Raw genomic sequence first — 13062 nt, 5'->3', positions numbered from 1 at the left:
TGCACAGAGCCTGAACGTGCTTCCCTGTCCACCTTCCCACTGGTGCAGAGTCCTGGATGCAGGCGGGGGGTCTGGAGATCCCCTGAGCCTTCCCTTGTCCACATGGAGCTTCACACCCGTGTCACGCAGACCTGTTGAGTGTCTGCCATTTTTAGTCTAAGTACAGGGGTGCTGTGAAAGGCACGAGAGGTCTTTGGCTTTGGGCAAACACAACCATTGCTTGTACCTTGCAATCGGGGTAGATCTAGGACCTAGCACCGTGTTTGATGGCCTCTGACAACCCAGAACTGTGACGGCCGAAATCCTCCTTGGCTTGGAGTCAGCACCTGTGCAGTCACTGTGCAGGTGACCTGATCTGGGAGCCTCAGCGTCCCCACCTAGGAACTGACGAGAGTGGTACCAGCTCTCCGGTGGTGCCAGCATGGGGTGTGGTCAGCTGAGCACACCCAGCAGAGCCTGGCACTTTGCAGGTGTTCTGCTGTGGCTCACCTGACCGCTTTGCCGTGGGGACTCTCCTGCCACAGACTGTCATTCCACAGGCTTGTGTTATAAATAGATCTGAATCAATCTGAGGTGGCCTAAGAGCCCTTCAGTGCCTTCAGAGAGGCATAGCCTGTTACGCAGGAGTGTTTCTGGGAGAAGGAGAGACTCAGAGACTCTTTGAACGCCCGGGGAATCAAAGGGAGGCTGCTGTGTGCACACCTGGGTCCCTGCTGGGCAGTGTTCTGAGTTTCAGAAGATTGCAACAGACGAAGAGAGAGGAAGAATGAAAGAGGAAAGTAAGGGCAGACAGGAGGAGGAGCAGAAGGAAGAGAGAGACAGCCCGGAGAGAAGCTGCCCGTCACGTCCAGGTGCTCCCACTGTCTTATTTGCTGAGCTCTGCTTTGGCCAAAACAACGTGTGTCCAGCAACAGGGAGAGCACAACCCAAAGAGAGAGAGAGAACTGGGAGCCCCAGGAAGATCTCTGAGACGCGGAACGATGGATTATCTTTAATCTGGACAAATGTCAAAAGCATTAACGGCTCAGTGCTAACCCCCAGCCTCATGCCAACTTGCGATTAATCGTGGTGCCTGGAAACCTTTCTTGGGAGGCAGTCACCAGGGAGCCCTCCATGCTCAGTGCTTGGGGCAGTCTGGAGCCCCAGCTGCCAGGCTAGGAGCCAGCAAGCCCATGTTCCAGCCGCGACGCTGCTTCCCGACCAGTGTGTCTCCCCTTTCAGCATCTCTGTTCCTGTTGGTGCAGGTACTAAGGCAGAGGCTCAGAGACGGTCCAGGATCATCAGAGGGAGGACAGGATTTCGTGGCTACATTTCCCAGCTCTCGGCTTTGTTCCTGCCTAGGGCTCACCATGCCTACAGCTCCCAGTTCCCCTCCGAGTCTGGAGGGAAACTACTGCTCTGTTACTTACAGGAAAGTAGATTGGGAAAATCTGGCATTCTATGTTCAGACGAATTCTGCGAGCATCCAGAAAACAGCACGGAAGGAAAGTGTTAGCCACCCACGGACGCATGGGCTCCGTGCGAAATTCAGCTCACGGCCCAGCGACAGCCTCGTCCGCAGGCACAGAGAGGGTTGTTTCCCACCTTTGGACAGCGTGTGGGTGACTGCACTTCTGGAGGGGCCCGAGGCCAGCACGCGTTTGTTGGCATCCCAGCCGGTGAGCCAGACCAAGCTTGGTCCTCCAGACACAAGACATTGAAGCTGTCTGGGGAGGCCCCGCATCTCCGTTGGGGGAGATGCCTTCTGTGGAGCCCCAAGCAGAGGAGGAGGGGCTGCAGGCCATGCGGACAGCAAAGCCCCACAGCCCAGCGGGGCTCTGGGATCCCGAAGGCTCCGGAGGCTCAGGCTTGCCCCCAAAGCTTCCACTCCCTGTGCCTCCTGCCTGGCACACTTCCTGAACTCCAGGTGAGGGAGCTGGCATTTCCCCGGGAGTCTCCATCTTCGCAGAGGAATGTTTTGAAAACATGGGCTCTTGCTGCAGCCGTACTTCCTCCCAGCATCTGGTCCTCCGTGCACAGCCCACGGGCTGGCCCTTGGCTGGTAGTGTGGAAACCATGCCAGGCTGACCTCCTATAGCTGCTCTGGAGTGAGCACAGGCCAGGGGATGAGATGCACCTCCCACAGCCCAGCTGTCCATTCCCTGCAGCTCAAAGCACTGGGGCCTTGGGGGAAAGAAACCCTCGCATGCCCTCACAGCTGTCCCCAGAGCCCCTCACGCAGCAGCCCTGAGAGCACCCTGCTCTGTTTCATGCAGGCCCCGCCACGTAGTGTGTGTCCACTGTCACCTGGCCACGTAGTGTGTGTCCACTGTCACCTGGCCACGTAGCGTGTGTCCACTGTCACCTGGCCACGTAGCATGTGTCCACTGTCACCCGGCCACGTAGCGTGTGTCCACTGTCGCCCAGCCACATAGTGTGTGTCCACTGTCACCCGGCCACGTAGCGTGTGTCCACTGTTGTCTGGCCACGTAGCGTGTGTCCACTGTCGCCCAGCCACATAGTGTGTGTCCACTGTCACCTGGCCACGTAGCGTGTGTCCACTGTCACCTGGCCATGTAGCGTGTGTCCACTGTCGCCCAGCCACATAGCATGTGTCCACTGTCACCCGGCCACGTAGCGTGTGTCCACTGTCGTCCGGCCACATAGCATGTGTCCACTGTCGCCAGCTGCTGGCTCAGCCACCTCCCCTGAGTCTGCCCCTCAACTTGGCACAGCTGGAGTCCCAGCAGGGAATAGCAATGAAAGCAAACTCCATCAGTGTTCAAACGGAATAGCACCAGCACCGTGCTGTTGTTTGTGGCTCCCATTCTTTTGGTGCCATCTGCAGCCACAACCTGCCTGGTTTGCAAACCCAACTCTGTATCCCATTTGCTCCCTTCACTTGCCCGATGTGATGCTGCACAGGACTCACTGGTTATCTTTGTGCCCTTCCCGGGCTACACTGGGGCCGGTGAAGATCTTCCTCACATCCTGGCTCCCAGAACACCTCTTCAGCTCTCTGTCTGCTCCCACCTGCTTTGTAGATCTTCCTGCTGCCACCATGGCTGTGAAACTCTGTGTGTGTGTGCTCATGTGTGCTCCTGTGTGCGCGTGTGTGCACGTGCACAGCTGCCTGGGTTCTTATCACCACCACCGAGAAGCTAACACCTGAAGGGCCAGGAGGCCCCCAGAATCCTGTGCTGCCCCAGTGCTGGCTATGGTTTCAACTATAAAATATGCTTTCAAATGACAAAGGCAACAGGAGGGGGTGAAAATAAGGGACAAAATGAAATTGTCGTAAGCTTAATGGACTAAGTCTCCAAGGTACTGGACATTGCTGGGGGATAGAAGGAACTGTGACCTGGCAGATACTATGACATCCACAAGCCAAGGGAAGCCTGGAGACACCAGAAGCTGGAAGAGATGAGAACTGAACCCCTGTACTGGCTGCTGAGGGCCTGTGGCCCTGATCACAGACCTGTGGCCTCCAGCACCATGAGAGAAGTCGCTGGTAATTTCAGCCACTCAGTCAGCAGAGCCACAGGACATTCAAGCAATGAGAGAATAACCAATGGACAGTATCCCCTGCAGAAATAAATGTGAGCTATATCCTATTGCATGTGGTTGTACAGTCCTACAACAAATGCAAACCCACCATTTGTCTTCCAGAGTCATGCTCCATTATCCTTCACTGAACTGGTATTTTCTATTAGGTGCCAGTCATTGTGGGCACACGATAATAACTCAAGCTTCTGTATGTGCCTCAAAATCAGTCTGGGAGTGGGGCCGAGGCCTCTGTGTATTTCTCTCCCCAAAAAGGCACACAGCAAGTGCAGCAGGAGTGTCTGTGGGGACCAAGGATGCAGCTTCAGCAAAGACATGACATGGGAGCCACTGGCGGTTCTGGTGGTTGGCTCCATGGAGGCTGGAGAGAGAAGTGGATGAAGAACACCTGTAGTGACAGGTGTCTCAAGATGGCTTTTGATGTGCAGAGATGCTTGGAACAACACTTAAGAAGACATGACACATGCGGGAAATGCAAAGACTGGGGTAGCGCCATTGTTGGGTGCCATTTTGCTTTGTGTAGAATGAACACTATGTGCAAAGGGCAGGAGGTAGAACAAAGCATTCAGGCAACAGGCAGAGAATGGGTCAGGGCCATCCGATGCCACTACACAGTCTGGACCTTTGTGTACCTGAGGATGAACCTTTTTGTACAGATGCTCACATGGGCGTTGTCTCCTGTAGCTGGTCTTCTGAGCTGCACAAATGCCCTGGCTTCCTGCCTAGATTTCCAATACTTTCATGTCCATTTTTCACCAGGTAGCCAAAACTCTTGGTTAAATAGCTGTGTATTGTGCCCATTTCATGAATCTTGACTTCAGGGAAGCACATGATGCTTCTCTTTCTTTACCTTACTGCTGGCACAGACATACCTGGAAGTGACTTTTCTTGAATCAGCGTGAACAGAGTCTTCAAAACCACTTCAATCTTCCTTCCATCTCACCCAAGAAACTCCCCAGCCTCCCTACCCCCCTACAGGTCTGATGGCCCCTCATCCTTCCAGCCCCGCTTCCCCTGCGTGTTTGATGGCCTGTCGTCCAGCCCCAGTGGTTCGGGCAGGAAACCTGCACATCTCATTACAGCTCCGGTTTCTACAGTGAGCAGATACAGGAACCTGCAGCCTCCCCAGTCTTCACCCAGCACTCAGGAATCATTTCAGTTAAGCAAACAGATCTTTCTGGAGGTGCAGGGGTGTGGAATGGCCTTTGGTGAGCACCAGGGGAGGAGAGTGAAGAAGGCTGTGTTGTCTGTTGCCTGCCTGCCTCGGTCCTCTGTAACCATGGCAGTTGCCACGGAAATCACTCCCTGGTGATAGTTCATTTTGATTCACAGCTGTTGAAATTACTCACATGACATTGGAGGGTGGATTTTTTTTTTAAAGAAGGTTTATTCATTTAAGAAAGAGACAGAAAGAGAGATGGAGAGAGATCTCATTCACTGGTTTACTCCCCAAAAGTACACAATGACAAAGATTGGGCCAGGCCAGAGCTGGGAGTCAGGAACTCATTTCAGGTCTCCCACATGGGAGACAGGGACCCAACCACTTGCTCCTTCACTGCTGCTACCCAGGGAGCTGGTAGAAGGAAGGTAGAGTCAGGAGCCAGACCCAGTGTTGAACTCAGCTGATTGGATGAGGGATTTGGGCCTCTTACCATTCGCACTGCAGAATGGATTGTGTTTGAGTCTGTAGTGCATGTGCATATGTGTGTGTGTTCATGTATGTGTGAATGTGTGTTTGGGGCCAGCACTGTGGCTCAGTGGTTTAAAACCACAGCATGCAGAGCCAGCATCCCACATGGGTGCCGATTCAAGTGCCGGCTGCTCAACTTCTGGTCCAGCTTCCTGCTAGTGCACCTGGGAAGGCAGCAGAGTATGGACCAAGTCATTGGGACCCTGAATCCACATGGGAGACCCAGAGGAATCTGTTGGCTCCTGGCCCAGCCTGGTCTTTGAAGCAATTTGAGGAGTGAACCAGTGGATGGAAGAGCTCTCTCTCTCTCATTCTCTCTAACTCTGCCTTTCAAATAAATAAATAAATCTTCCAAAAAGAAGTCTCTGTCCCATGGAAGTCATTGTGCTGGCAATAGCAGGAGCTGTTCAGTCAAGGTTACCTGTCTAGTGCTTCTGTTGTTGAGAAACAGGAAGCAGAGGAAAGAGAGAAATGTGAGAAAAAAAAGCCATTTATTGGCCACAGCTTGGGCTGGGGCAGTTATAGGAGTTTCTAAGTGCAGCCCCAATTGGACATATAATCATTTTTCCCACTTCTCAGAAAACTGAGCGCCAGTGAAATGCAGAGACTCATCTTGAATTTTGCAGCCAGCAATGAGCTGAACTGCAACCTAGCCTCCATCCACCTGCGCCTGAATGTGATGTTGCAGCCACTGCCCTGTGTTCTCCAGGCTGTGTCTGATTAACCAAGAATCCTGCCACTATGTGGTCCCACTACGCACCCCATGGAACAGAGGATTTGTCCATCCCCAAAGAGGCCATGGTCCTTGGCTTACTGGAGAGAATCTATGCCATGCCCGTTAGGAGTGTCTTCAAGGCAGAGGGGAGAGGCCTCTAGCTTTGCAGGTGGAGCAGCTACACACAGTAATTACAGGGAGGGAGCTGGGGACAAAGAACAGACAATCACATGACTTAGAGTGGAGCTTTGTCCACCTGAAGGCCAAAAATCAACCATACGGGAACCAATCAATCAATCTTACGTAAGAAAGCTCCAATAAGCCAGAGCAATACGGCTCCAGGTCACTGTCCTGGCTGACAGCATTCCTGTGTCGGCATGCAGAGGTAACTGGACTGGACTCTGAGGAAAGGGGGCATCGCCAGCTCGGGGTCTGAAACAGGTTCTACCCGGAGCAGCTCTTCCTTGGCTGATTTTCATCCGTATGCTTTCCCTGTAACAATCCACAGCTGTGAGCATCAGACTTCAGAATTCCCCCGTGGATCTGCAAACTTGAGTTCCCAAGACAGAAAGTGTGAGAAGCAAGGAGGAGGGAGCACGTGTTGTGGTGCAGTGGGTTCAGGATTCACTTGGGACGCCTACATCACCACATCAGAGTGCTGGGATCACATCCTCCATCCCATGTCAGAGTGCTGGGATCACATCCTCCATCCCATGTCAGAGTGCTGGGATCACATCCTCCATCCCATGTCAGAGTGCTGGGATCACATCCTCCATCCCATGTCAGAGTGCTGGGATCACATCCTCCATCCCATGTCAGAGTGCTGGTATTACATCCTCCATGCCATGTCAGAGTGCTGGGATCAAGTCCTGCATCCCACATCAGAGTACTGGAATCACATCCTCCATCCCACATCAGAGTACTGGGGTCACGTCCTCCATCCACGTCAGAGTGCTGGTATCAAGTCCTCCATCCCACGTCAGAGTGTTGGTGTCACGTCCTCCATCCCATGTCAGAGTGCTGGTGTCATGTCCTCCATGCCACATCAGAGTGCTGGTGTCACGTCCTCCATCCCACGTCAGAGTGCTGGTATCAAGTCCTCCATCCCACGTCAGAGTGTTGGTGTCATGTCCTCCATCCCACGTCAGAGTGCTGGTGTCACCTCCTTCATCCACGTCAGAGTGCTGGTATCAGTCCTCCACCCCATGCCAGAGTGCTGGTATCACGTCCTGCATCCCAAGTTAGAGTACTGGTGTCACATCCTCCATCCACGTCAGAGTGCTGTTGTTACCTCCTTCATCCACGTCAGAGTGCTGGTATCAATTCCTCCATGCCATGTCAGAGTGCTGGGATCACATCCTCCATCCCACGTCAGAGTGCTGGTGTTACATCCTCCATGCCATGTCAGAGTGCTGGGATCAAGTCCTGCATCCCACATCAGAGTACTGGAATCACGTCCTCCATCCCACAACAGAGTACTGGGGTCACGTCCTCCATCCACGTCAGAGTGCTAGTATCAAGTCCTCCACCCCACGTCAGAGTGTTAGTGTCATGTCCTCCATGCCACATCAGAGTGCTGGTATCAAGTCCTCCACCCCACATCAGAGTACTGGGGTCACGTCCTCCACCACACGTCAGAGTGCTGGTGTCACGTCCTCCATCCCACATCAGAGTGCTGGTATCAAGTCCTGCATCCCACGTCATAGTACTGGGGTCACGTCCTCCATCCACGTCAGAGTGCTGGTGTCACATCCCACCTCCACCTCCACTTCCAATCCAACTTTCTGCCTGTGTGTCTGGGAGGCGACAGATGATTGTCTCAGTGCTTCATTTCCTGACACCCACGTCGGAGACCTGGGTGGAGTTCTTGACTTTCAGCTTTGCCCTACCTAGTCTTGTCTGTTGCAGGAAACTGGGGAGTGGGAGGTGAACGAGCAGATGGAGGCGCGCGCTCTCTCTCTCTCTGTCTCTCTCTCTCTGCCGTGTGTGTGTGTGTGTGTGTGTCTCCCTTCCTTTCAATAAATAAACAAACATTTGCAGTGACACTATGACCAGAGTCACTTACTCTGGCTTCGTGGAGTTCCCCGTCCAGTTGAATGCCCATGAGTTTGAACATCAGCACTGCAGGTCTGAGGATAGCTCTCCATGATCCGAGGGAGGCCGAGCACAGGCAGGGGTGGGAGGGGGGGAGCCCATGGCTGCCTGCAAGGGAGAGCCCCTCCGAAGTTTCTTAAAGACCAAGCAAGAGACAGTCAGATAGAGGAGACAAAAATATTTTAGGACGTCACAACCATATGTGCAAATTCTTGGTGATATTCAGAAGCTGCACAGATTCCGACTGGGCTGGTGTGCGGGGTAGGAGTGAGGGGTGCGGCGTATGGGGTTCGTCTTGGTTTATGCGACATCTGCTGTCCTGAGCCTCACAAACAGCAGGTAATTGCTTATAGCAGACAAAGCAAGACAGGGCTCCTCCTCAAGTCCTTTCCCTGGGGAGATTCCCCGTCACGTATTTTGTCTCAAAAGGCACAAGAGTTTATTCCATTTCCACATCGTGAAAGGTTAATATTTAGTTTCAAGCAAATAAAACCCAGTGCTCCCAAACGCATCTGTTACGACCGAGCCTGCACTTCCTGGTTGCCGAAGCTCTTATGGAGGCCCCACGCTGATGAGCACTACATTTCAGGACTCCAGGGAACACGGATGCGGGGCTGGCACTGTGGCACAGCGGGTTCACGCCCTGGCCTGAGTGCCGGCATCCTATATGGGAGCCGGTTCTAGTTCGGCTGCTCCTCTTCCAATCCAGCTCTCTGCTATGGCGTGGGAAAGCAGTGGAAGATGGCCCACGTCTTTGGGCCCCTGCACCCATGTGGGAGAACCAGAAGAAGCTCCTGGCTCCTGGCTTTGGATCACAACAGCTCTGGCCATTGAGGCCAGTTGTGGAGTGAACCAGCAGATGGAATACCTCTCTCTCTCTCTCTCTCTCTCTCTCTCTCTCTGCCTCTCCTCTTTCTGTGTAACTCTGATTTTCAATAAATAAAATAAATCTTTAAAAAAAACACAGATGAAAGAAGAAACTTAAATTATTTGGGGCTTCTGGAAACTGCTCCAAGTTTACGATTTGATGTCATAAATAATTGTTGTGACTCTGGACCCAACACTATGCATTTAGTTTATTTTTTAAAAGATTTTATTTATTTACTGGAGAGGTAGAGTTACAAACAGAGAGAGAAACACAGAGAGAAGTCTTCCATCCACTGGTTCACTCCCCAAATGGCCGCAACAGATGGGGCTGAGCCAATCCACAGCCAGGAGCTTCTTTCTGGTCTCCCACGTAGATGCAGAGGCCCAAGAGACCCAAGGACTTGGGTCATCTTTTACTGCTTTCCCAGATCAAAGCAGAGAGCTGGATGGGAAGTGGAGCAGGTGGACTAGAAATGACCTCCATAGGGGATGCTGGCACTCAGGCGGCAGCTTTACCTGCTAGGTCACAGCGTCGGCTCCTTTTTTTTCATTTACATGTTTTTAAGGAAAATGAAACACTTTGGACCTAAAGAAAAGGTAAAATTATACAAGGGAACTTCAAAAAGTTTGTAGAAAAATTGAATCAAAATATAAAATATAAAATTAATATAGTTAAATTTTAAAAATGACTATAAATAACAATAAAACTTCATTTCTGGACCTCAGTTCCGTTACATTTGAGACGCCTGTGTGAATGCTGACACCAGTCATGGAGCCCACGCCTCTAGCACTGAGGATCCTGAGAATTTAACTGTTCTGTACAGTCTTTTGTACTGAAGAAAATAGGTGTCTTTTAAAGAATTTTTGAGATAAGCAAGAAAAAAGAAGTGAGAATAGGGCTGGCCCTGTGGCTTAGCAGGTAAGCCACCACCTGCAGCTCTGGCACCCCACATGGGTGCCAGTTCCGAGTTCCAGCAGCACCACTTCTGATCCAGCTCCCTGCTAACGGCCTGAGCAAGCAGTAGAAGACGGCCCAAGTGCTTGGGCCCCTGCACCTGCATGAGAGACCAGGAGAAAGCTCCTAGCTTTGGCTTGGCCCAGCCCTGGCTGATGCAGATATTTGGGGAGTAAACTAGAGGATGGAAGATGTCGCTTTCTCCCTCTCTCTCTCTCTCTCTCTCTCTCTCTGTCTCTGCCTCCGCCTTTCTGTAACTCCACTTTTCAAATAAATAAGTACATCTTTATAAAAAACCTAGTGAGAAGGAGCCCAGTTGGGACTGTAAGGTGACAGCTAATGAAGTCCCACAGCTGCTCTAGTTTGATGGAGCCCTGGGCAGGAGTCTCACTGTGCTGGAGAGGGGCTGTCTGGGGAGACTTCTGGACACTTGTTGGCTAAAGCTTGGTGCTCTCCACAGAGAAGTCTGCTGTTCGACCTCTAGACGGTCGGTCAGCATCAGCATCGCCATGGTCTCAGCTCTTGACCGGGTCATTTGGCTTGACTCCTGCTTCTTGGTAGCCATTGCTCTGGTTGTGCTTTGTTGTAAGGATGAGACTGCAGTTCATATACTGCATTGTAATTCATATATTGTATTATAATTCTTCAAAGAAACGCTTTAGAATCTGCATCTCATTTGTGAAGAATTCCACCGAGAGGCCAGAGCTCTGGCATAGCGGGTAAAGCTGCCATCTGCAGTGCCGGCCTCCCATATGGGTGCTCATTCGTGTCCCAGCTGCTCCACCTCCAGTCCAGCTCCCTGTTAATGTGCTCGGGAAAGCAGCAGAAGATCTGATCCAAGGGCTTGGGCTCCTGCACCCATGTGAGAGACCTGGAAGAAGCTCCTGACTCCTGGATTCGGATTGGCCCAGGTCTGGCTGTTGTGGTCACTTGGGGAGTGAGCCAGAAGATAGAAGACATCTCTCTCTCTTCCTCTCTCTCTGTAACTCTGCCATTCAAATAAATAAATCTTTTCAAAAGTTCCACTGAAAGCTACAATCCTGTCCACTCCTGATGTGCCGATGTGTTGAGACAGTTTGGCACACATCGAGTATAGAGTGTGCTTGGTTTTAATTTTTCCATCATAATTATGTAAGCTGGACTAATTGAGATGTCTGTGGTATTGCCTATGGTTTCTGCTACTAGTTGTCAATCCTTTTTGATTAGGGCGTGAACAAGAGTGATGTTTTCCTGGCAAAGAGATGTGGCTGGTCTGCCTCTGGCATTTGTCTTCAATATCATCTCAACTCTGTGTAAAACGAGTCAGCCACTTGTAAACTGCTGATTTCTTTGGAATTCTGTCTCCACAACTCTCCTGAGGATCAATGATTTCATCATTCTTCCACCCAAGATTTACCATATCTGATGGTTGTTCTTGCTTCAAGTTTTTTTGCAGAGTTCTCTTTGCTTGGAGAGGGGATTTTTTCAAACTGGTGTCTTATGCTTCTTAGTGCCTAAAACTAGATTCTATTCAGACATGATAGAATAATTTCACATGAGCTTATTTTTGTACAATTTGTTGAAATCTATGCATAATTTTTACAATATGCATTTTCAATGAATGTTTTGAAGACCCCTCATATATATGTACATATATATACACACACACTCTCACACACATAGGCGAGCATCTCTCTAATCTATCCTCTATCTGTCTATGTTCTATCTATCCATCTCTCTATAGAGAGACAGACAGACGGACAGAGAGAACATTCCATAGCAGCTGAGGGTAAAGTGGGAAGATCAGGGGGCAAGTTTTGGGCATAGTGGTTAAGACATGAGATGGGTTGCCTGCATCCTATTGTTGAAGCTAGGGTTTCAGTCCCAGCTCTGCTCCTGATTCCAACTTACTGCTAACGTGCAGCCTGGGAGGCAGCAAGTAATGATTCAAGTAATTGTGTTCCTGCCCTGCAAAGACCAAGTTCCTGATTCCAGGCTTCACCGTGGTCCCGACCTGGCCATTGCAGGCATCTGGGGAGTGAACTAATGGATGGCAGTACGCACATGCACGCTCTCTTTCTCTCTGTGTCTCTTTCTCAAATAAATAAACGGATTAATTATGTATTTAGAAAAAAACATATCAGGATTTAGGAAGAAAGAAGCAGGAAACCAGCAGTGGTGCAGGTGGCAGAGCAGGTGCCATGACGTGAGTTCAGGTGCCCCGGCCAGCATGGAGATGGAGACTGGAGACAGCTCAGGTTGATGTGGGGATGAGCTGGCTGAGAGCATGGCTGGCTGTGGCAGAAACAGAAGACCAAGCCTCTCACTTGCGTGTTTTAGGGTGAGGAAAACGGCCTGCCATACAGCCTCATTCTTTCTCAGTGCTTGGAACTGTTTTTAAGGACTTAGGCGCTGTTATGTTACAGTCCTTCCGTTCCTGTTTGTATGGGTAGAAAGTTCTAGAATGGTTGTCTATGCACTCTATCAAGAAATATTTGCCATGTAGGCTATGTTTCAGTGAATATCCATGACCTTAGAAAGACATTTTGTCCCTCATCATGGGACCTGTGGCCTAAAGCGGAGATAGACACTGACCAAGTATCCCCCAAATAGGTGACAGGCCATCCCAGCAGGGGAGGACGGCTGTAGGTGGGACTCACGCTAACGGTGTCGTAGAGAAATCTCACTCAACAGGGTAGTTGGAAGTGTGAGTGTGGGAGACATCCCAAGGTCTCAGCAGTGAACAGGGCTCCACCAGAGAGAAGCAGTCTTTGATTCACACGACACAACGTCATTGTGTCCACAGAAGGCTGCTGCACAGTGTCACACTCACGCTAGAGGAGGAAGTGTGAGCCGAGCAGATTGCAGGATGGGAAGGCAGCACACTACACCTGCACCCTGGGCCTCCCGGGACCCAGCTCCCTCTCCTGGCCGAGCCTCACTGCATGGTACACTACACCTGCACCCTGGGCCTCCAGGGGCCCAGCTCCCTCTCCCGGCCGAGCCTCACTGCTTGGTACACTACACCTGCACCCTGGGCCTCCGGGGGCCCAGCTCCCTCTCCCGGCCGAGCCTCACTGCGTGGTACACGTACAGAAATACTGAGGGCCATTGGTATCCAAATGGAAGTGCTCTTAGTGGAAAGATAATCTGTGTTCCTCATGTTTTGTGTGGAAATTACAGAATAGGGACCCAGCGTGAGCTGACTTCGAGCACAGG

This window comes from Oryctolagus cuniculus, chromosome 2 (genome assembly GCF_964237555.1).
Source record: "Oryctolagus cuniculus chromosome 2, mOryCun1.1, whole genome shotgun sequence".
Classification (NCBI taxonomy): domain Eukaryota; kingdom Metazoa; phylum Chordata; class Mammalia; order Lagomorpha; family Leporidae; genus Oryctolagus; species Oryctolagus cuniculus.
This window is presented reverse-complemented; position numbering follows the sequence as displayed.